The sequence below is a fragment of the Lygodium microphyllum genome, chromosome 7, assembly GCF_053477565.2.
Source record: "Lygodium microphyllum isolate KBCC chromosome 7, Lygodium_microphyllum_v1.1.10, whole genome shotgun sequence".
Taxonomy (NCBI): Eukaryota; Viridiplantae; Streptophyta; class Polypodiopsida; order Schizaeales; family Lygodiaceae; genus Lygodium; species Lygodium microphyllum.
The window spans coordinates 105,528,182-105,555,439 of NC_141141.1; the positions used below are offsets into that span (position 1 = coordinate 105,528,182).

General features: G+C 44.8%; 1 pseudogene across 1 annotated transcript; it reads right to left on the minus strand.

The window, feature by feature from the left end:
* Positions 1-1,005: 1,005 nt before the first annotated feature.
* Positions 1,006-3,877, minus strand: LOC148033790 (shikimate O-hydroxycinnamoyltransferase-like; annotated as a pseudogene). Its single transcript, XR_015691372.1, has 4 exons — positions 3,499-3,877; positions 3,032-3,306; positions 2,548-2,958; positions 1,006-2,169 (listed from the first exon to the last, which is right to left on the minus strand). The product of XR_015691372.1 is annotated as a shikimate O-hydroxycinnamoyltransferase-like (transcript).
* Positions 3,878-27,258: the final 23,381 nt, after the last annotated feature.

Consider the following 27,258-nt stretch of genomic DNA (forward strand, 5'->3'; position numbering starts at 1 on the left):
AGCGAGAGAACACCAGTGCAAAACGCTAAGAGAATCCAAGCATGGAGCCCCTAGTGTCTTTTATTGTTTGATCAAAATGTGTTTGGGAGTTTGTGGATAATGAGTTGATGCTAAGCCATTATTGAGCAAATTTTACTTGCACAAGCTTGCATAGTCAAGTTCAATAACATGTGGCTAGTTTATTTGACCACTCTTAACTTAAGTTAGGATTTTAGGGAGTTCATAGAGTGCCCTCTAAAAATGGTGGTATTCAATGAACTTGCCAAAGTGTAAAGACTTGGCAATCATTGATTGGTAGAAATCGTGTTCTCTTTCCTCAATACCCTTTTCTCTCTAGCTCACCTCTTGGTCTTTTTTATATGACTCTCTCGCCTCAACTACCCTCTCTCTCCTTATTGGCATAGGTGGTGTTACAGCCTAGTCAAAGTAGGTGTGGCCCTCCTACTTTCACTTCCATTTTTACTCACTTAAGTTCAAAGGCTTAGATGTGACACAACCCTTAATAGGCAGGCTATGGAGTATTAAATAGTTTTAGCTTTTCAATCAAGACATGCTAGAGGTTGCAAATAGTATACTCAGGTGTCATATGAAATATTGGACATCCCACCAAATTTAAGCCTTGCTCACAAGTTCACATAGATTAAAAGGTTTGTAATTAGTTGTTGAACTCAAAATTAAGACTGGCAATGTATGAAAGCTTGGCCTGAGATGGTTCTCGATTATATTTGACTAGAACAATGTCGTACATGATTTGTCGGCTATCACATGGTGAAGGTTCAAGCAATTGTAAGTTTTCTTTTTCCCCTTCTCTTGTAAATCAAAGTTCTATCAATGAAACTTTCTATCCATTTCTCATTGACAATTGCATGTTGGTATATTCGAATTGCATGTCAACGTAGATAAATCAAATCTAGTGTTCATGAAAAACATTTTTGATAGTAGATACAAAAACATTTTAGGTCAAAAATTTCAAAGGATTTTTGAGCTAAATTGCATACGATTGCCATTTTTAGGACTAAAATTTTTGGAAGGGCTAAGGTTTCAAACATTTTTTAAAAGCTTTTGGAGGGATTTTCGACATTTGTGAGATTCAATTTACGTTACAACCTCGGATTTTCCGTGAACATTGCAAATCACATCTAGCCTTGAAAATCTTTTGGCTGCGGAGCCAGGTTTACTATAAAAATTAATTTATTTAGTACAAGTCGATCAGTTAATCTGTTCAGCAGAAACTGAATCAATTGCCCAAGGAATCAATCAACCTACCAAGCTCCTATACTGAGCCCATGATCAAGCTGGCGATCATGGCGCACGAGCTGCAGGCAGTCTAACACATACTCAGGCCCTTGGGACTGCATCAAGGATTAAGGAATCAATATATCAGCCAGACCTTGGAACCCAATCAATGATGAGACGTAAGAAGTCGATATCCTGACCTGCATGATCAATGACAAGAATTAAGGAGTCCATCTCCTGACCTGCATCAGATATCCGGGCCTGCATCAATAAGCGAGGCATCGGTACACAAGCTCTCGAAAACGGCGCATGTGGGGAGCAGCAAGGGCAATGCTGAGGCGCAGGCTGGTGTCCCCAGGCGGGCCAGGCAGCAGGTAAGCCAGACCCTCGAAAGGCAACCCTGCAGGACCCATGGAGAGGGGAGAACCCCAGCCAAAGTCAGCAGCATAGATGGGGAGGCGCACCCAGCTGGTGATGCCCAGGTTGGGGGAATTGAAGGTGCGCGCACCGCGCGCCATGGCCGCCAGGTCAGGCTGCAGCTCCAGGTAGTCTATTGCCGACCGCAGGTACTTATTATCCCCCATCCGCTGCACCGTGCTCCTTACGCACCGCGCCACCTCTGCCAACGGCGCACACCTTATGTGCCCCACATGCTCCATTGGTGTGACAGTGAAGACCGCATTGCCAAAGTAGTCCTTGGACAGCCCTGGCTCTAACCTTCCCCTGGCATCTGTGGCTATGTACAGCTTTGTCAGCTGGGCATCCTGTAGATCCCTTGCATTGCAGGCACATTGCCACACGTGCTGACAGCACCTCGTATGTGCTCAATGGACCCTCCATCGCCTGCATCTCGCGCGCCACTATCTCCTTCAGGGCCTGCAGCTGCTCCCTTGTGAATACAAACGTCTCTGTCACCGTTTCCTCCACATCCTCCTCCTCCTTCACGGCAATATCCATCCTTGGTTTCTTAAGCTCCTTGTGCTTCTCTTTCTCATGTCCATTACCATTCTCTGCACCATGTGCTTCTTCATTGTTACTCTCTCCGCCATGTGATGCCATCACATGGCGCCCATTGCCATCCTCTGCACCATGTGTTTCTTCATTGTTACTCTCTCCACCATCTGATGCCATCACATGTCCATTGGCATCTGGACAATGTGTTTGTTTCACATGTGCAATGCCATCATCGATATGGCGATATGCTTCTTCTTTGACATGCACTTTCTAATCCTGTGTAGCATGTGTTCCTTTCATACATCCATGCTGATCAGCAACATATCCACATCTATTCAGCTTCTTGCATTCATGTACAGGAATCAGATCCTCTCTTTATTCGCTCTTCACCTTCACCTCGTCCATTTCTTTCAATCTCCAAACCCCAGCAATGGGGTTTGCTTTCCCTTCCTGCTGCATATTAACACTCTCATGTATATGCAATTGAGCAGACTCTGCAAGTCGCTTCTTAGCATTGTTTTCTTGTTGCCAGTCCAATTTCTGCCTGAGCAATAATGGGGCAGGCTGATACTCCATATGCTTATAAACTGGTTTTGGAGGATCTCTTGCTCTGAGAGGTGTTCTGTCCATGTAAGGCTTTACATCTAGTTCTAAACCCTTGGCCACGTCCGCCCAACCATTTATGAAGCGCAGTGCTGCGATCCCATCAGCCACCTGGTGCTGCACACCTACCCTTAAGGATACCCCTCCACATGTGAAAAAAGTGATCTGCAGAGGAAGATCAATCAAAAGAATGTATAGAAAACGGTGAACCACTATCAGCATTTTAGAGGTAACTTGCCTGCAAAATGAGAAGAGGATATGTACTGATATCTTGAGTGTAATCAATACGAGGAATGAGCTACCTCATCTTCGTACAGGGAGCAAAATCCTTGCTAAAATCATTCATGGTTCCATCAGCATACGCTTCATTGAAGAGGACGCCTTCACAATTACAATCGATATCAACTCTTCCTTTGGCTCCTTCTCTGCGCTTAAGCCTACATGCCATGGGGTAGAATGGCACCAGGGTCTTGGCCAGAGCTTCCTTGAGATGCTGAAAGAAAAGAAGCTAGGCTTGCCATCTGTTTGCAGGACATCAGTACAGTTAGCATTCTTGTTTGGAATGCAAAACCAGCACCCATATTCCGGTGCAAATGAAGACCTTACCCTTTTCTGTGGAGAGGCTAGAAACGAATCTGGGTTCTGGGTGCCCATCACCATTGCTGAAAGTAGGATCTTGATCTAGCTTGTGCATACGCTCTGCACCATCCGGGCTGCTCGAGTCTTCAGGGGGCTTGTAGAAATAGACGCTAGGCGTATGTATGAGAGCGATGACAAGGTCAATGTTGGAATTCCAAATTACATGCTGCCAGTGGGGCGTTGATGATGCCGGACGAACCAGAACGGAGTTTCGGATGGTGATCTTCATGGCACATAAAGAACCTCACAGAATGACAGCTATGGCGCTGTACTCTAGCTGTCTATCAGTGAAAAGACAAGCGCCATACTCTAGCTGTCTATCAGTGAAAAGACAACGTATATAAGTTGTAACAATGGCCTAAAATGTTGATTGAAGCAGAGCATCTTGATCGATCACAGACACATATATAACATAATGTTGATTGAAGCAGAGCATCTTGATCGATAACAGACACATATATAGCATAATTTTATGCACATTGTCAGCGATTGACGTCGTAAACAGGAATGAATACAGCGTCTCCATTCACGTTCAGACCGGGGACTTGATCTCGTGGGGGGCTTTTGAACCGTTCTTCTCGTGGGGGGTTTTCAAAGGTTTTCTTAGAATCTTAAACAATCAACAATCCCAAAATCACGTGGAAACCCCCCATTATAACATCTATCTCTACTATATTATCAATTTGATATACCTACGCATTGTTTGCATGGGAGGTTTTTGAAAGGTTTCTCTAAACAATCAAAAACCCCAAGATGGCACAGAAAAACCCCCCTTCCTATTAAGAAAGGCAGCGTCTATATCTATATCTATATCTATACTAATGTATTATTTTGGTTGCAGGTTTGGGAAACCCTTAACCTTGAGAGGGCTTCCCGAACCTAGCCCCTTCTCGTAGAACCTCCCCGTTTTAATTAAACTCCCCTCTCCCACACATTCTCTCTCTCTCTCTCTCTCTCTCTCTCTCTCTCTCTCTCTCTTTCTCCTTTTTAATTAATCTATACTAATCTATTATTTTGGTTGTAGGTTTGGGAAACCCTGAACCTTGAGAGGGCTTCCCGAACCTAGCCCCTTCTCGCAGAACCTCCCTTTTTTAATTAAACTCCCCTCTCCCACACATGTTCTCTCTCTCTCTCTCTCTCTCTCTCTCTCTCTCTCTCTCTCCTTTTTAATTAAATCCCCCCTCTTCTCTCTCGTGTAGGCTTTTTTGGATTTCCCTCTCCTTTAATTAAATCCCTCCTCTCACATACTCTCCCTCTCTCTCTCAATTAAATTAAATTTAAAAAAATATTAACATCTCTTTCTCTCCCTTTTTAAAAGCCTTTTTAAAATTTCCATCCCCTTTGAATTAAATCCCCTCTTTCATATTATCACACAAGCAATAATCAAGGATAAACCTCTCCCATAACTCGAAGACATGAGAGAATAGAAGCACCAATAAATGTATGTGGCTTAGTGCTTGCCTTAAGTTAAGTCAGCTTTTTTTTATCACAATACATATTTATAAAGCCTTGACCATCTAAAAGTCAAAGTTACTAATAGAACCCATCACTTAATTGTTGGGGGTAAAGGCACCTTCCCCTAGCCACCAGTGAATGATCATGGGAATGGCCGTGGGGCAGAGACTCACAAAAGTCTAGGTCTAAATCGCATGGTAAGTCGCGCAGCAAGTCTCGTGGGAGAAATGCTAATGTGACATGTCATCATTGCGGCAAGAAGGGTCATATACGCCCACAGTGTCATGAGTTGCATAATAAAAGTAAAAAGAGAAGGGAAAAGAAAAATTATATGAAAATTTCTCTGATCACAGCATAGTACTTGCGAAATCCAGTGTGAAAATCGAGAAAATAAATGTCATGCAGACTAAGGACTCTGATAGGGAGTACGTACTTGCAGCTACTTCTTGTGATGCTATGCCGTTGGACTGAGCTTCACTCTATGTATACGTAGTGCTAGCTTTTAGATTCCAGTGCTTCATTTCATGTTACACCATGCCGTGAGTGGTTCCACTCCTACCGCACTGTCTCTGCTGGTTTAGTTCGCTTGGGTGATGACATGTCACTTGCTATTGTTGGCATTTGGGATGTACGACTACAGTTCTCTAGTACTTTTCTGTTATAGGATGTACATCATGTACCTACACTTACACACAGTCTTATGTCTGTAGGAGGGCAACTTGTTGATGCTGAGTTTTATGTCTCTTTTGGAGATTCTGCCTGGAAGATCATACGTGGCAAACTTGTGCTTGCTAGAGGTGCCAAGGCTGGCAGTCTCTATCCTCTTATAGTTGATGGATCCTCTGTTGGCCATGTTTTGTTAGTGGGTTCCATCCCACATGTAACTCTTTGGCATGCCCGTTTGGGCCATATGTCTTTGAAAGGAATGAAAATGCTTTCTGGTTTGCAGTACTTACCGCTCCTTGACTATGCATATTTCAATTCATGTGAGCATTGTCTTTATGGCAGACAGACTAGGATATACACATAACAAGCCTAGTAGGACACGCATCAGTGAGCCCCTAGCATTGGTACATTCAGATGTCTATGGGCCCATGCCTTGTCAGTCTCTATAGGTGGTGCAAAGTATTTTGTGATGTTTATTAATGATTTTTCGTGTAAAGTTTGTGCTTATCCCGTTAAGCTTAAGTCAGATGTCTTGGTTATGCTTCAAAGATAGCTTGCATTGGTTGAAAACAGAACTGGGCATAGGATAAAATGCCTTAGGACTAACCTCGGGGGGAGGGGGGGGAGGGGGGAGGGGGGAGGGGGAGGTGTCAAGATTGTGGGAGAGAAGGAAGGAGTCTCACTTTGTAGCTTTCTTGCTTACACAATGGGGGAATACACACACAGGTGGAGGCTGAAAACAGTTTTCCTCTTGTTAGTTGTGTAAGCCAAAAAGAACTCAAGTACAAAGAAATAGAAGAACCCTATATATGGGTCTCAAACCAAACTCAACTAACTAAGTTGGCATACCAACTGAGCCACGAACTCGAGTAGATAAGGATAGCTGTCATCTAGCTATTATTCATGGGCGGTGTACCAACTGCATCTGCAGCTAACAAGTCGGTGACATAAATGCACAACGATCACCCTGGCATATCACGAGTGGAGCTCGATATCTCAACACTCCCCCTCGAGCTCAATCCCAATTCCTGCATACCAAGCAGGTCTCTGAATTTGCGCAGCTTCTCTGCGCCCAATGCCTTCGTAAATATGTCAGCTACCTGATCCTCTGTGCTGACATAAACTAGATCAATAAGACCTAGTAAAACCCTCTCCCGCACATAGTGATAATGCACCTCAATGTGCTTTGTTCTAGCATGATAGACTGGGTTATTTGCCAAGTGTATACTACTCATGTTGTCACAATAAATGATAACTGGCCCATCTGTAGGATGATGCATATCATAAAGTAGCTTATGCAACCAAGCTACCTCACAGGCAGCCATTGCTACGCCCCTGTACTCAGCCTCTATGCTCGACAAGGCAACTGTAGGCTGTTTCTTGCTGCTCCAAGTGACTGCAGCACTCCCAAAAGAGAACACATATCCACTAGTAGATCGTCTATCAGAAATACTACTAGCCCAATCAACATCAGTGTATCCATGCAACTGTATCTGAACCCCAGTCTCACAAAGTAGTCCATACTGCAATGTGGACTTCACATACCTGAGTATGCGCCTAGCCGCATCCAAATGCGGTTTCCTTGGAGCCTGCATAAACTGACTTACCAATCCAACAGCATAGCTCAAATCTGGCCTGGTAATAGTCATATAAATCAAACTTCCTACTATGCGTCTGTACATAGTAGAGTCTTCCAGAAGCTCACCTGCATCTACGCTCAGCTTCACATTCTGCTCCAAAGGAACTGAAATAGGCTTACAGCCTGTCATCCCATATTTGGACAGCATGTCCAATCCATACTACCTCTGCAAGAGTCATATCCCACTTGGTGATCTAATCACCTCAATGCCCAAGAAATAACGCAGCTCTCCCAAATCCTTCATCTCAAACTTCTGCTTCAATAGCATTTTCACATGAAGGATATCTTCATCACACTGTCACATGTCATAATCAAATCATCAACATAAATGACAAGTAGCATAATACCTTTCTCTATTTTTCTCACATAAAGTGAGAAATCTGCCTTGGAAATCTGAAACCAAATAGTGACAAGATACTGTCCTATCTTGTCAAACCATGCTCTAGGTGCTTGCTTCAAGCCATACAAGGCTTTCTTCAACCTGCAAACAAACTCAGGATGAGCAGCATGCACATAACCTGGTGGTTGCTCCGTATAGACCTCTTCTTGCAAATCACCATGCAAGAAGGCATTCTTTACATCCATCTGATGTAAAGACCATCCCTTTGATACAGCTGTTTCTTCATAATTAATGCCATACGTTCGTGCATACCCCTTGACTACTAATCATGCCTTGTATCTATTCACAGAAGCATCTGCATTATGTTTCACCTTATAAACCCACTTACAACCAATTGCATTATTATCTTTAGGCAAAGGTACCAATTCCCATGTAGCATTTTCTTCCAAGGCATCCATTTCTTCATCCATGGGTTTCTCCCATTTTTCTTTTCCCATGGCTTGCTCAAAAGAAGTGGGTTCTAGTTCCTGTATCACTTTGATCGTATATGCATAGTGAATGGCTGTAAATCCATCATATTTCAACCTATCCATAGGATACCTAGCTCTGGTAGACTTGGCAAAGTAGGTTCACTCCCAGGTGCTCTCAAAACATCCCTGGTCTTCCTTACTCCAGGTGTAACAATAGAAGAAATACCCAACTCATCATCAATGCTCTGTTCTGAGCCACTAGATTCACCATCCACATAAGAGTGACCTGCATTCACATCAAACATGGGCTGATCTACCTTCTCTTTTTCTTTTCGTGATATCTACATACCACTATCTGCATTGCTTTGAGAAGATTCTCCTGATCTTGAGTGCCTGTCTATGGTGAAGAATGTGAGCCACTGCTAGAGGATGCTCCAGGTCCACTAATATCTTGTGAAACTGCTGTTGTGAATTCTGTGCAGCATTACCATTTTGTGCATCTACATTATCAATCACATTTACTGGTTTATGCCAGCTACTCATCTCATCAAAAACAACATCTCTGCTCACTATAAACTTACGAGTAGAAGGATTATAGCATCTATACCCTTTTTGCTGCAGAGAATAACCAATAAAGATGCACTTCTCAGATTTTGGATCCAACTTGGATCTCAACTCATCTGGCACATGAACATAGGTAATGCAACAAAAAATTTTCAAATGAGAAATATATGGTTTCCTACTAGTATATCTCTCCTCTGGAGTCATGCCATGTATTGTTGCAGTGGAAGTCCTGTTCATTATGTAGAGTGCTGTAGCAACTGCCTCAGCCCAGTAAAAACCTGGCAGGTCTTTTTCATTGAGCATGACACGAGATACCTCTCCAATATGCCTGTTTTTTCTTTCCGCAATTCCATTTTGCTGTGGGATATGACTACATGAATATTGCTGCTTTATGCCATGCTCTTGCAAGAACCTTGCAAACTCATTTGAGAGGTACTCTCCCCCTCCATCTAACCTTAGGCATTTTATTTACAGGCCTGTTTCTTTTTCAACCATAGCTTTAAGAGTTTTGAAATGCCCAAAAACTTCACTTTTCTTTTTCATAAAATACACCCAAACTTTTCTACTATAGTCATCAATAGAAGTGACAAAATAATGACAGCCTCCAATAGAAGCAGCTTTAGTAGTCCACACATCAGAGTGGATTAATTCCAATGGCTTCTTACTCTCTTGAACATGTCTAGGAAATGGTTTCCTTGCATGTTTTCCAAATTGACAGGCTTCACATACCTTATGCATTTCTGCAACCTTGAATTTAGGCAATCCTGCAATAATATTTTGGACTTGCATTGATTTAAGTCACTGTACATTAACATGACCAATGCATTTATGCCAGATATCAATATCTGCAACTACACCGGTCCCATGTGCAAACATTGCTGCACTCAATTCAGGCATGTCTGCATCCAACGTAAACATTCTGCCCTTATTCTTTCCTTTTGCTATCAAGCGACCTTTATTTTTCATATCCTCAACAAAGCATCCATGAGAATTAAATCTGACATGCAAGCCCTGCTCAACCATTTGACCAACAGAAACCAAGTTCTTGGTGATATTCGGGACATGAAATACATTTGACAGGTATTTCTTTTTTCCATCTTGCATAGACAAAGGAATTTTTTTAATCTTCACAATAGGTTGTGCAGTATCATCACCAGTCTCCACAAATCCTGGTTTTTCCATTTTCCTTGCATCCTGCATCCATTCTGCATGGCCTGTCATGTGGTTTGATGCACCTGAGTCAACATACCACACATCGTTGCTTTCTTCTGCACTTGTCACAGAATTGGTCATGTGCTGCACCATAAACAAATGCTCATTTCTGTCATCACCTTGTCTACTAGAAGTTGCATAATTCCCTTGTTGCAATTTTCCATTCATGATGTCATTCTGCTTTTTATAGCAGTCTTTAGCCATATGACCCATTTTACCACAGTAGTAGCATTCAACATTGTTGTTTGCATTTCGGCCTCTTTGCCATCCACCATGATCTCTTTGGCTCCCCCTGCCTCTAGAGTTACCACGTCCTCCTCCATAGGACTGGTTTTCTTGAGTTTGCTACATATTCTGATTTCTACCACGGCCTCCAGATCGGCCTCCTCTACCTCTGCCTCTACCTCTTCCAGCATTTGAGTAGAAGATAGCTTCTTTTGAAGTTCCTCCTGAAGAAGATGCACCACCATTTCTCTGCTCCTCAGAAATTAGAAGGGCAATCAACTCCTTAAAATCAGGAAATCTTTCACGGACGGAAATCGATGTTTGGAACTATGCATAATCCTTTTCTAGACCATTCAAGGTCACAAAAACTAAATCATCATCTTCCACAGGCGACCCAATAGAAGCAAGTGCATCTGCAATCTTCTTCACCTTCATGTGGTAGTCATTGATGCTCATACTTTCTCTTTGCACATTGTGCAACTCTTGCTTGAGCTACATTTTCCTGGCTTGTGTATTTGTGATATATATTTTTGACAAAGTATTCCATGCCTCCTTTGGCGTACTTGCATCCTGAATATGCACAATCATAGAGTCTGAAATGTTGATAGACAGCCAGTACATAACTTTCTTGGCTCTCTCATGCCATCCTTTAAATGCCTGCATTTGCTGTTGATTGGGAATATCAGGAAGAACTGGTTCTTCTTCATTTTCTGCAACGAATTCCCAATATCCTTTTCCCATAAGGAAATTCGTCATTCTAAACTTCCATGCTTGGAAGTTATTCTTGTCAAGCTTTTTAGTGACAATCTGTGAAAGAGAATCAGATGCCATTACAGAACACTGCAAAAAATTCTTTCACTGCAAAAAGCACAGCTTCAGCCTCACAAGGGCAAATCTGCAAAACTGACGAAAGTGATATTTGACCACACAGTCACTTCCTAGTGACGATTTTGCATCAACAGGCAACAAGGATGATTCTCTAACTCCCAATGTCTCTTCGCACAGGCATATGATGCAATTTCTACAGTAACTTTTCACCGACCTGTAGAACAGTGGTCACACATCAAAAAACAGGGCCTTTTCCTGAGTGCGTGCGAAAAACTTCCGCCTCCAAAACAGGCATCGAAATGGCCTCGAATCAAAAAAACAGGGCAACCAAGGGCTAAAGCCCTTGCCCCTGCATATACTGCCCTCTTGCTACACCGCGAAGGATCTCTCAATCTGAAACAATGCACTCTTACACTTTCTGGCTGTGCTACCTGCAGAGACTTGCTCCCAAACTCAAAAAATGAAAGCAACACTGGTCCTCTTACCAGAACATTGCGAACTTGGTTTGCTTTCTTGAGCTCCCACGAATCGGGCTCTGATACTATGTCAAGATTGTGGGAGAGAAGGAAGGAGTCTCACTTGTAGCTTTCTTGCTTGCACAATGGGGGAATACACACACAGGTGGAGACTGAAAACAGTTTTCCTCTTCTTAGTTGTGTAAGCCAAAAAGAACTCAAGTACAAAGAAATAGAAGAACCCTATATATGGGTCTCAAACCAAACTCAACTAACTAAGGTGGCATACTAACTGAGCCACGAACTAGAGTAGATAAGGATAGCTGTCATCTATCTATTATTCATGGGCGGTGTACCAACCGCATCTGCAGCTAACAAGTCGGTGACATAAATGCACAGCGGTCACCCTGGCATATCACGAGTGGAGCTTGATATCTCAACAGGGGGGGAGGGGGGTCACTTATGAATATATATATGTATAACGTGAGTTTAAAATAAAAAATTTTTAAAATAGCATTTTTATACATTTTTTACATATAGAAGGGTGTCATATAAAGGGGTTACTTACAGATTGAATAGAAAAGGGTTGTGTTTTATTCAAGAAAAATTCACAGATTAGGATATTTATAAATAGGCCATGAACACACGTTATATAGAGAATATATATATAATGAGTCCCCCGAGGGACTAACAATAGGGGAGAATATGTGTCACGTGCCTTTGAGCAGCTATGTGACAAAAGGGGTATTAAGCATCAATTGACAACCCCCTCTAACCCACCCCAAAATGGTTTGGCTAAGCAGATGAATAGAATCATCTAGGAGAGTGTATGCAGTATACTTAGCCATGCAGGCCTATCATAGAGCTTTTGGGCTGAGGCAGTCAGTACAACTGTGCATATCATAAATAGATCACCTTCTACTAGTTTGGATTTTTAGGTTGCAGAGGAGGTGTGGACTGGGAAACCTTTGTCTTATGCGCATCTATGTGTATTTGGATGTGAGACATACTGCCATGTGTCCAAGGACAAGCATAGTAAGATGGATCCTAAGAGTGTCAAATGTGTTTTCCTTGGGTATGAAAATGCAGGCGAGATGGGTTACCACCTCTAGATCCGCAAGCGCGGAAAGTCATCTGCATTCATGATGTAGTCTTCCATGAAGACAAGATGCATAGGCATCCTGAGAAGGTAGTAGAGATACACGTGGTTATATTCCAGGAGGAGCCATGTACTCCTACACAGCCAATTGGATAGTCTATAGTAGCAGTTGTACACATGGCCAGGGTGTTGGATAGGATGTTAGAAATGCAGTAGAGCCTGCAGTGAGATGGTCTACTAGAGATAGACATCCCCTTGATAGATTTGAGCCCTTGATGCATTATGTCTTAGTTACAGATGCAGGAGAGCCTCTCATCTATGATGAGGCTATGCACAGGGGTGACAGTCACTCCTGGGAGAGGACTATGCAATCTAAGATGGACTCCTTACATAAGAATATGACTTGGGATTTGGTTGCATTGCCTAAGGGAAAGAAGGCTTTGCCGTGCAAATGGGTGTACAAGTTGAAAAGTACCCCTGGAAACCCCAAGCCGGCTTATAAGGCAAGACTTGTTACTAAGGGTTTTAAATAGGAGCATGGAGTTGACATTGATGAAATCTTTTCTCCTATGGTCAAGATGGCCACCCTATGCTTGGTTTTGGCCTTAGTCGCGTAGCTTGACTTGGACATGTATCAGATGGATGTCAAGATTGCATTCTTGCATGAGAATTTGAATGATGAGATATATATGGAGCAGCATAAGGGCTTTGCAGAACCTGGCAGAGAGCACCTAGTGTGCAAATTGAAGAAAAGTCTTTATGGCTTGAAGCAGGCACCTGGAGAGTGGTATCATAAGTTTGATGCCTTTATGCAGTGTAGAGAAGATCAATCACCAAGACCCATGGACCGCTTATTGCTTCAAGCGTTCCAAGCTGAGCACTAATGGCTACCTCTCACATAGCCGACACGCTATACATCCCTATGAGTGTAGTGAGCTTACCTCCATGCCCGATCAAGTTGCCTCCTCTCTCAAGCACTACGGTAGCTCCACGATCCAAGTGCAAGCTTCCTATCCTTGAGCTCCACACTCCAAGCTCCATTGCCGCGAGCAAGAGAAGAGAAGAGAAGAGAAGAGAAGAGAAGAGAAGAGAAGAGAAGAGAAGGAGAAGAAGAGAGGGAAAGATGGAGAGCTTCTCCACCACAGTCCCTCACCCTCACACACTCACTCCCTCACACTCTCACACTCCCTCTCTCAAGCACAAGCTCAAGCAAGCAAGAACATGAAGAAGAAGAAGAGGAGGAGAGCTACTTTTGGCCACACACAAGAATGAGCTTCTCATTCACTTTTCAACTTTATATACAAAACCCTAAATATCGTTTGGGCGGTCATCCCCTTATCCCTTTTTACATCGCCGGCCGTGGCCCTTTCTCCCATTGCCCTTTTTTACATGGCTGTGGCCTAGGCCCTTTTTCCCATTGTCCTCCTATCTTCCTACCGCTCGTCTACCTTTACAAATTGCACAGGTGAGAACTTGGCACTCTTAAAATAAATCATGGTGCGCCTTGCACTCTTTTACAAAATGATTGACTCGTGCTTTTTCTTTTTTACATGGCCATGGCCTTGGCCCTTTTTCCCATTGTCCTCCTACCTTCCTACCGCCCGTCTACCCTTACAAATTGCACAGGTGAGAACTTGGTACTCAAAAAATAAATCATGGTGCGCCTTGCACTCTTTTACAAAATGATTGACTCGTGCTTTTTCTCGTGCGCCTTTCTCCTTGATTTAGGACTTTTCTACACTTTTTGTGTTTCTTGATTCTTCTTGGCGTGCCTTCATCTTCCTTTTCACTTTTTCCTTGACCTCGTCTTCTACTTTAGATTTTTTGGATTTCCCACCTTGTTTGTCTGAGGGTTAACATTACCCTCTCCTAGACGAGTGCCAGTCCCATGGCACTCATCATCGTAGGTAGAAGGCGTTGGCATGCACTGAAGACATGGGGGAAGGGACATTTGTTGTGGTTTGCCTTGGAGGAGTTTTGGTAGTGATGCGGATGAAGGTTGTTGGGGGCACATTGTTGGCCTGGTTGGCTCGTGGTAGGGTTGTTGGAGTTGGTGATAGGGCTATTCTTTGTTGGGAATTACACTGATGGTTGGCACAAGTGTTGGTTTTTGGGGATTGTGCATGTGACGATTCTTTGGTGGGCATGAATGATGATAAAAGACAAGAGTTCAAAGTTGATTGTTGATGAAGAGCTGATGGTACTTTTGTTGGAGTCCTCAATGCTTGCAATTAAAAACCTCTCATATGGTCTCTCCCTACGGGTTAGTGCTAGTCTTCCTATCGTGCACAAGACATAGTTTGATTAGTTTGGGAGATAGGTCAAACTCTAAGCAATCTGAGAGTATTGTTCTGCACTTGAGGACCCAAACTGTGTATAGATTGTGGTGCTAATATTATGTGAGTGCACCGGCATACTTAGATAGTACATAGTTAGAAGACTACTAGTCAGGTTCCTCGTAGCAGTGTGTGGATGAAGCAAGGGTTCAATGGGATGGAAAAATTTGTTGATGTTGAGGAGAAGTACACTCAAAGGCTTCTTGAGACATTATTTGTGCTTTTGTTAATACGATGTATGAAAATTGAGCTCATTGACGCCGTGATGGGACAAAAAATGGGCTGGCATTGGCTATGGCACTAGTCGGATCTCATCCACACAACAGATGACTCCACCACCACACAGCTCGTGGGCCGAGAGCATATGTAATAACTAAATACACATTAGATACATCTAATATTGCGTTTGTAGCTGGATAATAGTCCAACACCACCTTTCCTAAAACCCCCCAAAGGGGGTATCCCAAACATATTGGCAATAAGTGCCACATATCATAGACATAGGAGGCACCCCATCGGCTGATTGCCGTGGCCCCACTGCAACTCTCCTACATCTTGGGGATTGGCCCCTCGATGCACTGCTTTTACATATAAACACATTTGCACAAGACTCCTCTCTTTTTAGTGAGATCCAGGAGATACCATGTTTCCTCACCAATAATTTTCCCCAATAATTTTCCCCAAGAACACATCTCACCCTCTCAAGCAGCATTTCCAGGAGTTGATACCATATATATATGATCAATGTAATAGTGGATGTTTCATCATGCACAAAGAGTTATGTTTCGAAATCAGCGTATGTGCTAGTACGCAAACAGTTTTTTTTATGCAACTAATATGTATATACTTCATTGCAAAAATCTCGCACCAAAGCGAATCTTGTGCTACTACATCCCTTATTTCCAAACAGACCGTTTTCTAAATGCTATACATAGAAAAAACAATCAGAATTTGTATTATTTCAGCCCTCAAACTACTGCACAAAATCCTCCTCCCCCTCACCATTTAAGTTTTGCTTCGTTGCATAGGTATATAAATGTTGTTTTGTCATGATTTAATGTATAAAAAGCAACAAATCACACATTGTGATAAAAAGATAGGGCAAACAAACCTCATGCTTTGCCACTACCATACATCCACAACCACTTATTATATTTTTCCGTATTTTTTTAAAGGCATATTCCTATTTTTCTCTTATTTTTCTCTATTTTCTCTATTTTTCTGATAAAAATTTGATATATTTTCAGAGATGTGGCTCTTGATTCCTAGAACAATAGAAATGTAGGTTTTCTTAGCATCTTATCCCATGTGTGTTGCTTTATCCCACTCGAAAACAAAAAAAATCCCATTTTTCTCATAAAAATTGTGTTTCATGGGTTTCTAAATATTATTTTCAGCATTTTGAGGTTATGTTTTCTATTTTTTTCACTATGCGAGCATAGAACAAATAATAAACAACATGTCTACCAATTTTCACTTCATAAGAACAATATTGGCTCAATCAAATATAAAAAACAAGTAATTTTCCTTTGTAAAATAGAATTACCAGTTTTTTCCTTCTTTGCAGGTTTTAAAATCTAATATGGGACTATAGATCTGTCCTCACTCAAGGCTTAGCTCACCTTCAAACATCCAACTCTAGCCCTCCATCGATTCGGGAGTGATTCGGTATCATGTCGGACAAGTGTTCACCACCTGATTCTCTTCTTGGTTCTTCCCACATGAATTGCCTCTTGGAAGAGAGAGAGGGAGGAGAGAGAAATACTAAAACTGTATCTCCATGTCCATGTAGCCATTCCACATGCGAAGACTGGAGATGGAGAGCGTGGAAATACTCAAGAACTCTGATGCAATTGTTGGGAGGGGTTGCTTTTCAACCCCCATATCCAATTTTTCCATGGAGGAGGGGGGAGTCGCCGTTTTCCTGCCATGAGCAGAAAAAATGGTCCCCCCTTCCCCCCCCTCCCCCCCACGAAATCAAATTTTTGGTTGGGGGCTCCAAGGGGAGTCCCCCAAAGGTCACACCCCTTTAGCCCAAATCACTTTTACACTTGGCCCTCTTGGTCCATGGCCTCTCACGCATCCCCATTTCCACGTTCGACATCCGAATTACGATTTGAAAATTCATGGGCATCCGTCTCAAAGTTCCCCATTGTGGGACATCTTCAAAAGTCCCATCTGATAGTCAAAAAATTTATGAAAATTTCCCAATCGCCGCTCAGTGGGTCTTTAAAGCACTTTTGGGGCATTGCCACTTAAAATCGTACTGCTTGCAACTGCCACCTTCGACGAAGTCTATTTTTCCCTTGAAATTTAAAATTTTTGGCTATTTTTAAGCACTTCTTGGCATTAAAAAAATCTGTCATTGGCGACCACGGGATAGGGCGACTCAGCCCGTCAAATCCCATGTACAGATCTACACATACACAATCATAAAGAAGCATCAAACTGATCCAAAATAGATACGCATCAAAACACGTCACAGCTCTCACCCTACCCCCTAACAAAACCAAGGCATGAAATCCACAAGGAGTAGGCCTAGCATAATTTGATAAAAAGCCTAGAGCTAGTGACTTACCAACTGTTGCAACATAGCCAAGCTAAAAAGAACTATCAAAGAGGGCATCCTAAGTGGTGGTCTAAACTACCTACCTAATGACAACTTAACTAGGAGCTCCTACTAGGCAAGGACTTCTATAGCCTGATCAACAAATATTATCTTTTAGCACTTTGGTCATTTAGCCTCTTATTTGCCATACTTGGGCATGTAAAAAGGAGGGACCTGAGCGTAGTGACCCAAGGAGAATAAGGCATCAGCCTCAGGTCCTATCTTGGTACCCAAGAACCTACCAAGCCCTTGTGAGATGACACTTAATCCTTTTCTAGCGCTCACTTTTATTTTCTCTCCAACCTTCTCTTGTTCTTATTTTTCCAACTAGATGCCACCCCTAGGAAGACAAGGCAGCAACCCCGGGTCCTGACTTGTCCCTAGGAACCTACCCAGCCTTCACAAGGCGATAAACAACTGCTCAAGGATTTTTCTTTCTTTCCTTTTCTATATTTTGTTTTTATAGGGGTTAGACCCCTTTTTACACACCTCCGTATATTCGTAGATTTTCTCATAGATATTTAGGGTTGTGCTTCTTTATATCATCATTTTAGTAGGCTTCTCTAATTGCCTCACACTAACAAAACCTCCTAGAACGATGGCCTAGTAGGTCAACAAAGCAAGGTCACTAGAACTTCCTTTGAAAATAGGTCTTTCAGTGCCTGCCTTTACAGGAGGCAACGGCTACTTAGGCCTCCCACAGACATACCGAACCTAAACCTGGGACATCATGCCTTGTTGGTCCCCAACAAACAAAAAGAAAGTACCCTCTTACACATGTATTGTTATTTGCTCAAGGGAAAAAACTTGAAAAGGGGGCGAAACCACCTGGAATGGCCACAAGAAGCTTCTCTGCAGCAAAGACTCCCTCCAGCGACTTCATCAACCTATATGATGCAATCATTAAAACAAGAAACCATTAAACGTACTTGCACCAAACAGACATAGGGCCCTCTTGGCCTAAAGAAATCAAACAAACCAGCTCATATAGATCCCTCCTTAGAAGAAGGCAGATATACGAAAATACGCTCTATTCCAAGGGGAAAAAATAGGACTCTCAGCCCTAAACTAAATGCATCAAGCGTGACCCATACCTCCTGCATATATCAAGAGGCGTACGCATAACATGTCATCTGACCAACCTATGGGTCCAAGATAATAGTGGTAGATGGGTCTCGGCTACTCTTCGCATTACCCATATCAACCATCGCTTGCCATATAACACCTGGTCTGATAACATTCCCCACAAATGACCAGGTCCTGTCTCATTATCAAGAGCAACTCTTAACCCCAACACGAAGAAAGCAAAAGAAAGTGGAAAAGACGCAGGGCAAAGGCGGAAAAAAGGTAGCCCGACTGAAGAAAGAAAAGGAGAAAAGGCCAAAAGCGCAAGGGCAACCTTAAAAGTCCAAGGCAAATACAAAAGGGGAAAGGCGCATTTTTAAATAAAAAGGCGCACCCTAAAATCTTGTAAAAGAGCACCGGGCTCTCACCCGTGCAATTTGTAAATGTAGAGGGGCGGTGAAAAGGAAGCTAGGAAGATAGAAGGACAATGGAAAAAAGGGCCTAGGCTATGGCCGGCCATGTAAAAAGGGGAAAAGGGGATGACCGCCCAAAAGGGATTTAGGGTTTTGTATATAAAGTTGAAAAGTGAATGAGGAGCTCATTCTTTGGTGTGTGGCAAAATGAGTCTTCTTCTTCCTCTCTTCTTCTCTCCTTCTTGCTTGTGTGTGCTCTTGAGAGAGGGAGTGTGAGAGTGTGAGGGAGTGAGGGTGTGTGAGAGTGAGGGATCGAGAGGGTGAAGCTCTTCACCATCTCCTCTCCCCTTCTTCTCTTCTCTTCTCTTCTCTTCTCTTGTGCGCGCGGCTATGGAGGATGGAGCTTGGAGATGGAGGAGGCTTGAGGATGCTTGAGCTAGCATCTAGGATCGTGGAGCTACCGGAGTGCAAGAGAGAGGAGGGTACTCAATCGAGCATCAAGGTAAGCTCACTACACTCGTAGGATCGACAGCGCGTCGGCTAGATGAGAGATAGCCATTAGAGCTCGCTTGGAACGCTTGAACAATAAGCGGTCCGTGGGTCTTGGCGGTTGAGCGAAAGCTTCCACATTTTGGTTCCGTTGCCGGGACATACGGATTCAAGCTTGAGCACTTGCGTGCCTCATATCGAGCATCGAAGTAGGGGATTCATCCCCGAAGCAGAGCTTGAGATAGGTAGAAAGTTGGGTGTTTTTGATCTTCAGAACAGGTAAGTATTTTGGGATATTCTGGTTGTTGATGATTGGAAAACATGGAGAAACTAGTTCAGTGTTTTTCTTTCGATTTATGTTGTGTTTAGGGTAGATTAACAGTAGGAAATCACACACGAAGAGGCAGAGGGTTGCTGTGAAACAGAGGGAAAATCGCAGAAAACAGGGGGAAAAATGGAGTAAATGCGAAGGTAACTGCGTAGGAAACGCCAGGAAAGGGATCTGTAGTGTTCAGGGAAGAACCAACAGGGTATAAACTCTGGGAGGGCAAGAGAACCCCCATTTCCAACCAACGGAGAGTGAGAGAGAGAGAGTGAGAAAGAGAGCGAGCTTGGCAACCGTCCGATCGACCAGGGCACGGAGGACATTGCGTTCGGCGATCCCCAGGTAACCGATCTCCCCCTCACCACTCCAACTCCATCGTTGGTGAATTTCGTGGTCAATAGTAATAGACATCTGGAGATATTTGGGCGAATCCGTGTGCGCAAGCCCATCAGATCGGCGGACTCGGACGTCCGACCCAGTGTTCGATTCCCAGAATCGGACACTCGGACACTCGAACTACTAGAAATCGGACCAACCCGTTCGACTCGGACGCTTTGAATCGGATCCACCCTGTCCAATCGGACGAATTAATACACGTCACCAATTGGACCACCTGCCCAATCCGATTCCCAGAATCGGACCCGCCCACAATCGGACCACTAGGATCGGACACTCGGACCAGTCTGCCCGATTCTAGAAATCGGACCACCCTGTCCGATTGGACCATTCGGATGAATCGCACCACCCAAAATCGGACCAGCCCAGAATCGGACCCCCCTTGTCCGATTCATCTTGCCTGTCCGATTTTTGAGAATCGGACACTCAGACCTTAAGACTGCCACTCAGCCCTGATACACCTGGTCCGATTCCCAAAATCGGACCATTGGTAAATCGGACCACTGGTAAATCGGACGTCCGATTCCCAGAGTCAAACCAAAACAAAACCTGACCCATCCAGGGACACACTGGGGCACTCCCTAGCGACCCACCCCCGCGAGAATAGCAGGAAGCAGCACAAGACCCTAGAACCCGTTAGAACGGCTAGGACTGGAGTAGCAAGCCTATTAGGCCCGAAATGAGCAAGAGTGAGTGAGACATCGGGGAATCGCTCGCAGCACTCATGTTGAATTTCCGCACTTGAAGTACACTTAGGAAAGCTGAAAGCCTGATTGAGCACAAGTGTACGAGGAACAACACGCACTCACGAGTGACCATAAGTTGAGCACTGCATTCAAAGTTAAAGAAACTCACTCAGATAAATCGCCAAAAAAAAAACCCACCACTAGGAGAAGACCCAAGGTATAGGCAAACGCGCGAAGCGCAGGGTAGGATCAAGCAAGGAGCGTCAACGATAAGGATCTGACTCACGACCGAGCGCAAGAATTCAACCATGACAAAGGGAGGCTCAGACCATTGGTTTACAGGGGAGCTCGATGTGAGCGCATTCCCAAACGCTATACAGCAGATGGTGAGCAGTTACGATGCGCATGCCCGGTACGAGCACCGTGGCAGGACGACAGATGCAATCATTGTAGACTTAGAGGAGGAGAGAAGGCTAGCCCGCAAGGCATTGCAGGGCATAACCGAGTATAATAGGGACCAACAAGCCAGGAGCCTAAGGCAAAGCCTGAGCTGCATGAGGTGCAGCGAGTGCTGAACTTGGCTGGCCGGAACCGACAGACCAGGAAAGAGCAGTAGAGGAAGACCTGACGTTGGGCGAGCTCCTCATGAAACGGCTGCTCGATAACACCACGGTAGAACAGAGTGCCACTGCGCTAGCAACATCGCTACTTCAGGGCTGGGGGCAAACCAGGGCTCAAAGAGCCAAGCCAAAATACCTATTGTTGCCAAGCAACTCGACAAGTACCAGCCACTTGACGACCCGTACAGCTTCGTCGAGCAGTTTGAGCAAGTCTGCGAGGCCAATGGCCTCAACAACCAGGCTCAACGTTCGCAAGCATTCGGACTTTTCTTAAGCGATAAGGGTAGGACGTGGTATACAAGCCTGGACACCATAGAACGAGCCAACTTCAATAACCTCAAGGACCTTTTTGTCAAGAGGTTTGCCGAACCCGGATACTCTGACAACCTGCTAGTACGCCTGATGAACGTCAAGCAGAAGGAGAAGGAGGGCATCCGCGACTATGTGACCCACGTGAGAAGCCTCCTTAAAAGAATCCCCTTAGGCGAGAGACCGACTCACAGGGCAGTATCGACCGTATTCATCAGCGGGATTCGAGATGAGGAATTGTACAAGGCACTGGCAGGCAACTCAAGCTTGCAACGAGACGGGTTTTTGAGGAAGCCATCAGGGTCGATGACCAGCTGAAAGAGCGGAGCTCCAGGAGCTCAAACCTAGAAGAAACCAACCCACGGAGTTTAGAGCAAACGTCAACCTCTAGCGAGCGATCAAACCCATCATCCCAAGATAAGGGAAAGACCACCGAGACGGACCACGGCTTGGCCGAGGTTAAGATGGAATTGGCCAAAATACAAGACATGTTGAGGCAACCGACGCATCCGCACGTCCAGTGCGTGTACTGTGGAGGAAACCACCTGCCAGCAGAGTGTCAAGACCCTAGGTCAAGACCCTGCGCTAACTGCGGTAGGTTCGGCCACGATGCCACACACTGTAGACTACCACGAAGACTACCATACGCGCAACCCTACGGCCAGCCTTATCCGGCTAACAGGCCGCAGGCATTCTTCGGACGGGGAGCCCCGCTAGCCCTACCTGTGCCTAACGATATGAAACCAGCTGTCCCTAGGCTGGACATAAATCCCACTGGCATTCCAAGGCCGCCTGGTCCCTATGTGACCCACCCATCGAGCGACACTCCCGTACACTATGTAGAGGAGCTCAGTGATGAAGAAACCTACCTATACCCTTACGTCTCGCATGACGACGAGGGCAATGCGGTCCTCATGGATTACTGACATGTGCCGGTGATGGCATTAGGACGAGGACGGGGTAGAGGCCTAAGAGGGCAGCCACAGGATCCGGTCACCTGTTGGACTTGTGGACATCCCGGTCATGTCTCATCACGCTGCCCCAAAAGAGAGCAGCAAAACAGTGACAAAGCTGACCAAAGGTGCGCAGAGTGCGAAATCACCCATCTTTTCATAGACTACCCAAAACGGAAGTCGCCCTCCAGTTCAGCTAATTTGCTATCCATCCCATTAGGGCTGTTTGGTGTTGAAAACCCCGATGGGGAGACCACACCTATTTCCTTGCGAGTTATGACCCGAGCACAAATGAAGCAAGCTGGCATCTCTTTGCCAGGACCTAGCAATCTTGACGCAACCTCAGTAGAAAAGAAAAGCCGTAGGCGGAAGAAGAAGAGACCGGAGGCTAAGGTCGCACTAAAAACTGACAGTATTACGACCTTACCTCAGGGGAAGAAAGTCTCAGACGCTGAGGCAGAGGCTTCAGCCCCCCCTAAAACAGCCCAAAGGGGAAGCGCTAAGGTAGGGGAATACCCACACCCCAAGCGGCAATTAGAGGCCATAGAGAAGGTGAAGGAATGGGTGAGGGAGGCTCAACAACACCTCAAGGATATTGAACCCATCATGGAGGACGAGATCGATGATCTCTCCAGCATAAGCACGCCAATATCACCACCTCAACCTAAGATGGCCGAGGCTACTATGCCACAAGCAGTGCCATTGAGGCCAAGCCTAGACGCAATAGAGCCGCAGATCAGCCGCGGCAATTGGCCCGGACAGTCTAGACTAAAGGAAGGACGAGTGTTTAGCAATCTCCTGACCACGCTAGTGACCACCCCGGTGACGTTTGGCCTGGGAGATCTGCTTAAGCATCACCCTACCCTATGGCAAGACCTCAAGCAGTGGGTCGAGGGACCTCAAGAGCTGGCCCCGACAGATCCTCAAGGCCAGGGTGCGGAAACACAATTGCCGAGTCTGATGCTACACTCCGGGCCTAAATCCTTGCACATCAACGCCTTCTGGGAGGGCTCGGAGATGCATGCAGTCCTGCCAGTCCTAGCCCTGGGAGACGCAACGAGGAAGGGAATTGTAGACACAAGAGCTGGGGTTAGTGTGCTTAGCCACACAGTGCTGCAGACATGGGGAAACCCACCTATCGAAGCTGCGCAGTTTAATGTCATGCTAGCAAACGGTATGCGAGTGAAGCCATTCGGGGTCTTGAAAAATTGGCTAGTAAAGATTGCAGGAGTCCAGTTCTCTGTCGACTTTATAGTCATGAAGGGAGTGGACTATGATATCCTATTGGGTCGACCCTGGATGCGCAATGCTAGAGTTATCGAAGATTGGGGTAACAGCGTAGATCTGTCCTCACTCAAGGCTTAGCTCACCTTCAAACATCCAACTCTAGCCCTCCATCGATTCGGGAGTGATTCGGTACCATGTCGGACAAGTGTTCACCACCTGATTCTCTTCTTGGTTCTTCCCACATGAATTGCCTCTTGGAAGAGAGAGAGGGAGGAGAGAGAAATACTAAAACTGTATCTCCATGTCCATGTAGCCATTCCACATGCGAAGACTGGAGATGGAGAGCGTGGAAATACTCAAGAACTCTGATGCAATTGTTGGGAGGGGTTGCTTTTCAACCCCCATATCCAATTTTTCCATGGAGGAGGGGGGAGTCGCCGTTTTCCTGCCATGAGCAGAAAAAATGGTCCCCCCTTCCCCCCCCTCCCCCCCACGAAATCAAATTTTTGGTTGGGGGCTCCAAGGGGAGTCCCCCAAAGGTCACACCCCTTTAGCCCAAATCACTTTTACACTTGGCCCTCTTGGTCCATGGCCTCTCACGCATCCCCATTTCCACGTTCGACATCCGAATTACGATTTGAAAATTCATGGGCATCCGTCTCAAAGTTCCCCATTGTGGGACATCTTCAAAAGTCCCATCTGATAGTCAAAAAATTTATGAAAATTTCCCAATCGCCGCTCAGTGGGTCTTTAAAGCACTTTTGGGGCATTGCCACTTAAAATCGTACTGCTTGCAACTGCCACCTTCGACGAAGTCTATTTTTCCCTTGAAATTTAAAATTTTTGGCTATTTTTAAGCACTTCTTGGCATTAAAAAAATCTGTCATTGGCGACCACGGGATAGGGCGACTCAGCCCGTCAAATCCCATGTACAGATCTACACATACACAATCATAAAGAAGCATCAAACTGATCCAAAATAGATACGCATCAAAACACGTCACAGCTCTCACCCTACCCCCTAACAAAACCAAGGCATGAAATCCACAAGGAGTAGGCCTAGCATAATTTGATAAAAAGCCTAGAGCTAGTGACTTACCAACTGTTGCAACATAGCCAAGCTAAAAAGAACTATCAAAGAGGGCATCCTAAGTGGTGGTCTAAACTACCTACCTAATGACAACTTAACTAGGAGCTCCTACTAGGCAAGGACTTCTATAGCCTGATCAACAAATATTATCTTTTAGCACTTTGGTCATTTAGCCTCTTATTTGCCATACTTGGGCATGTAAAAAGGAGGGACCTGAGCGTAGTGACCCAAGGAGAATAAGGCATCAGCCTCAGGTCCTATCTTGGTACCCAAGAACCTACCAAGCCCTTGTGAGATGACACTTAATCCTTTTCTAGCGCTCACTTTTATTTTCTCTCCAACCTTCTCTTGTTCTTATTTTTCCAACTAGATGCCACCCCTAGGAAGACAAGGCAGCAACCCCGGGTCCTGACTTGTCCCTAGGAACCTACCCAGCCTTCACAAGGCGATAAACAACTGCTCAAGGATTTTTCTTTCTTTCCTTTTCTATATTTTGTTTTTATAGGGGTTAGACCCCTTTTTACACACCTCCGTATATTCGTAGATTTTCTCATAGATATTTAGGGTTGTGCTTCTTTATATCATCATTTTAGTAGGCTTCTCTAATTGCCTCACACTAACAAAACCTCCTAGAACGATGGCCTAGTAGGTCAACAAAGCAAGGTCACTAGAACTTCCTTTGAAAATAGGTCTTTCAGTGCCTGCCTTTACAGGAGGCAACGGCTACTTAGGCCTCCCACAGACATACCGAACCTAAACCTGGGACATCATGCCTTGTTGGTCCCCAACAAACAAAAAGAAAGTACCCTCTTACACATGTATTGTTATTTGCTCAAGGGAAAAAACTTGAAAAGGGGGCGAAACCACCTGGAATGGCCACAAGAAGCTTCTCTGCAGCAAAGGCTCCCTCCAGCGACTTCATCAACCTATATGATGCAATCATTAAAACAAGAAACCATTAAACGTACTTGCACCAAACAGACATAGGGCCCTCTTGGCCTAAAGAAATCAAACAAACCAGCTCATATAGATCCCTCCTTAGAAGAAGGCAGATATACGAAAATACGCTCTATTCCAAGGGGAAAAAATAGGACTCTCAGCCCTAAACTAAATGCATCAAGCGTGACCCATACCTCCTGCATATATCAAGAGGCGTACGCATAACATGTCATCTGACCAACCTATGGGTCCAAGATAATAGTGGTAGATGGGTCTCGGCTACTCTTCGCATTACCCATATCAACCATCGCTTGCCATATAACACCTGGTCTGATAACATTCCCCACAAATGACCAGGTCCTGTCTCATTATCAAGAGCAACTCTTAACCCCAACACGAAGAAAGCAAAAGAAAGTGGAAAAGACGCAGGGCAAAGGCGGAAAAAAGGTAGCCCGACTGAAGAAAGAAAAGGAGAAAAGGCCAAAAGCGCAAGGGCAACCTTAAAAGTCCAAGGCAAATACAAAAGGGGAAAGGCGCATTTTTAAATAAAAAGGCGCACCCTAAAATCTTGTAAAAGAGCACCGGGCTCTCACCCGTGCAATTTGTAAATGTAGAGGGGCGGTGAAAAGGAAGCTAGGAAGATAGAAGGACAATGGAAAAAAGGGCCTAGGCTATGGCCGGCCATGTAAAAAGGGGAAAAGGGGATGACCGCCCAAAAGGGATTTAGGGTTTTGTATATAAAGTTGAAAAGTGAATGAGGAGCTCATTCTTTGGTGTGTGGCAAAATGAGTCTTCTTCTTCCTCTCTTCTTCTCTCCTTCTTGCTTGTGTGTGCTCTTGAGAGAGGGAGTGTGAGAGTGTGAGGGAGTGAGGGTGTGTGAGAGTGAGGGATCGAGAGGGTGAAGCTCTTCACCATCTCCTCTCCCCTTCTTCTCTTCTCTTCTCTTCTCTTCTCTTGTGCGCGCGGCTATGGAGGATGGAGCTTGGAGATGGAGGAGGCTTGAGGATGCTTGAGCTAGCATCTAGGATCGTGGAGCTACCGGAGTGCAAGAGAGAGGAGGGTACTCAATCGAGCATCAAGGTAAGCTCACTACACTCGTAGGATCGACAGCGCGTCGGCTAGATGAGAGATAGCCATTAGAGCTCGCTTGGAACGCTTGAACAATAAGCGGTCCGTGGGTCTTGGCGGTTGAGCGAAAGCTTCCACATTTTGGTTCCGTTGCCGGGACATACGGATTCAAGCTTGAGCACTTGCGTGCCTCATATCGAGCATCGAAGTAGGGGATTCATCCCCGAAGCAGAGCTTGAGATAGGTAGAAAGTTGGGTGTTTTTGATCTTCAGAACAGGTAAGTATTTTGGGATATTCTGGTTGTTGATGATTGGAAAACATGGAGAAACTAGTTCAGTGTTTTTCTTT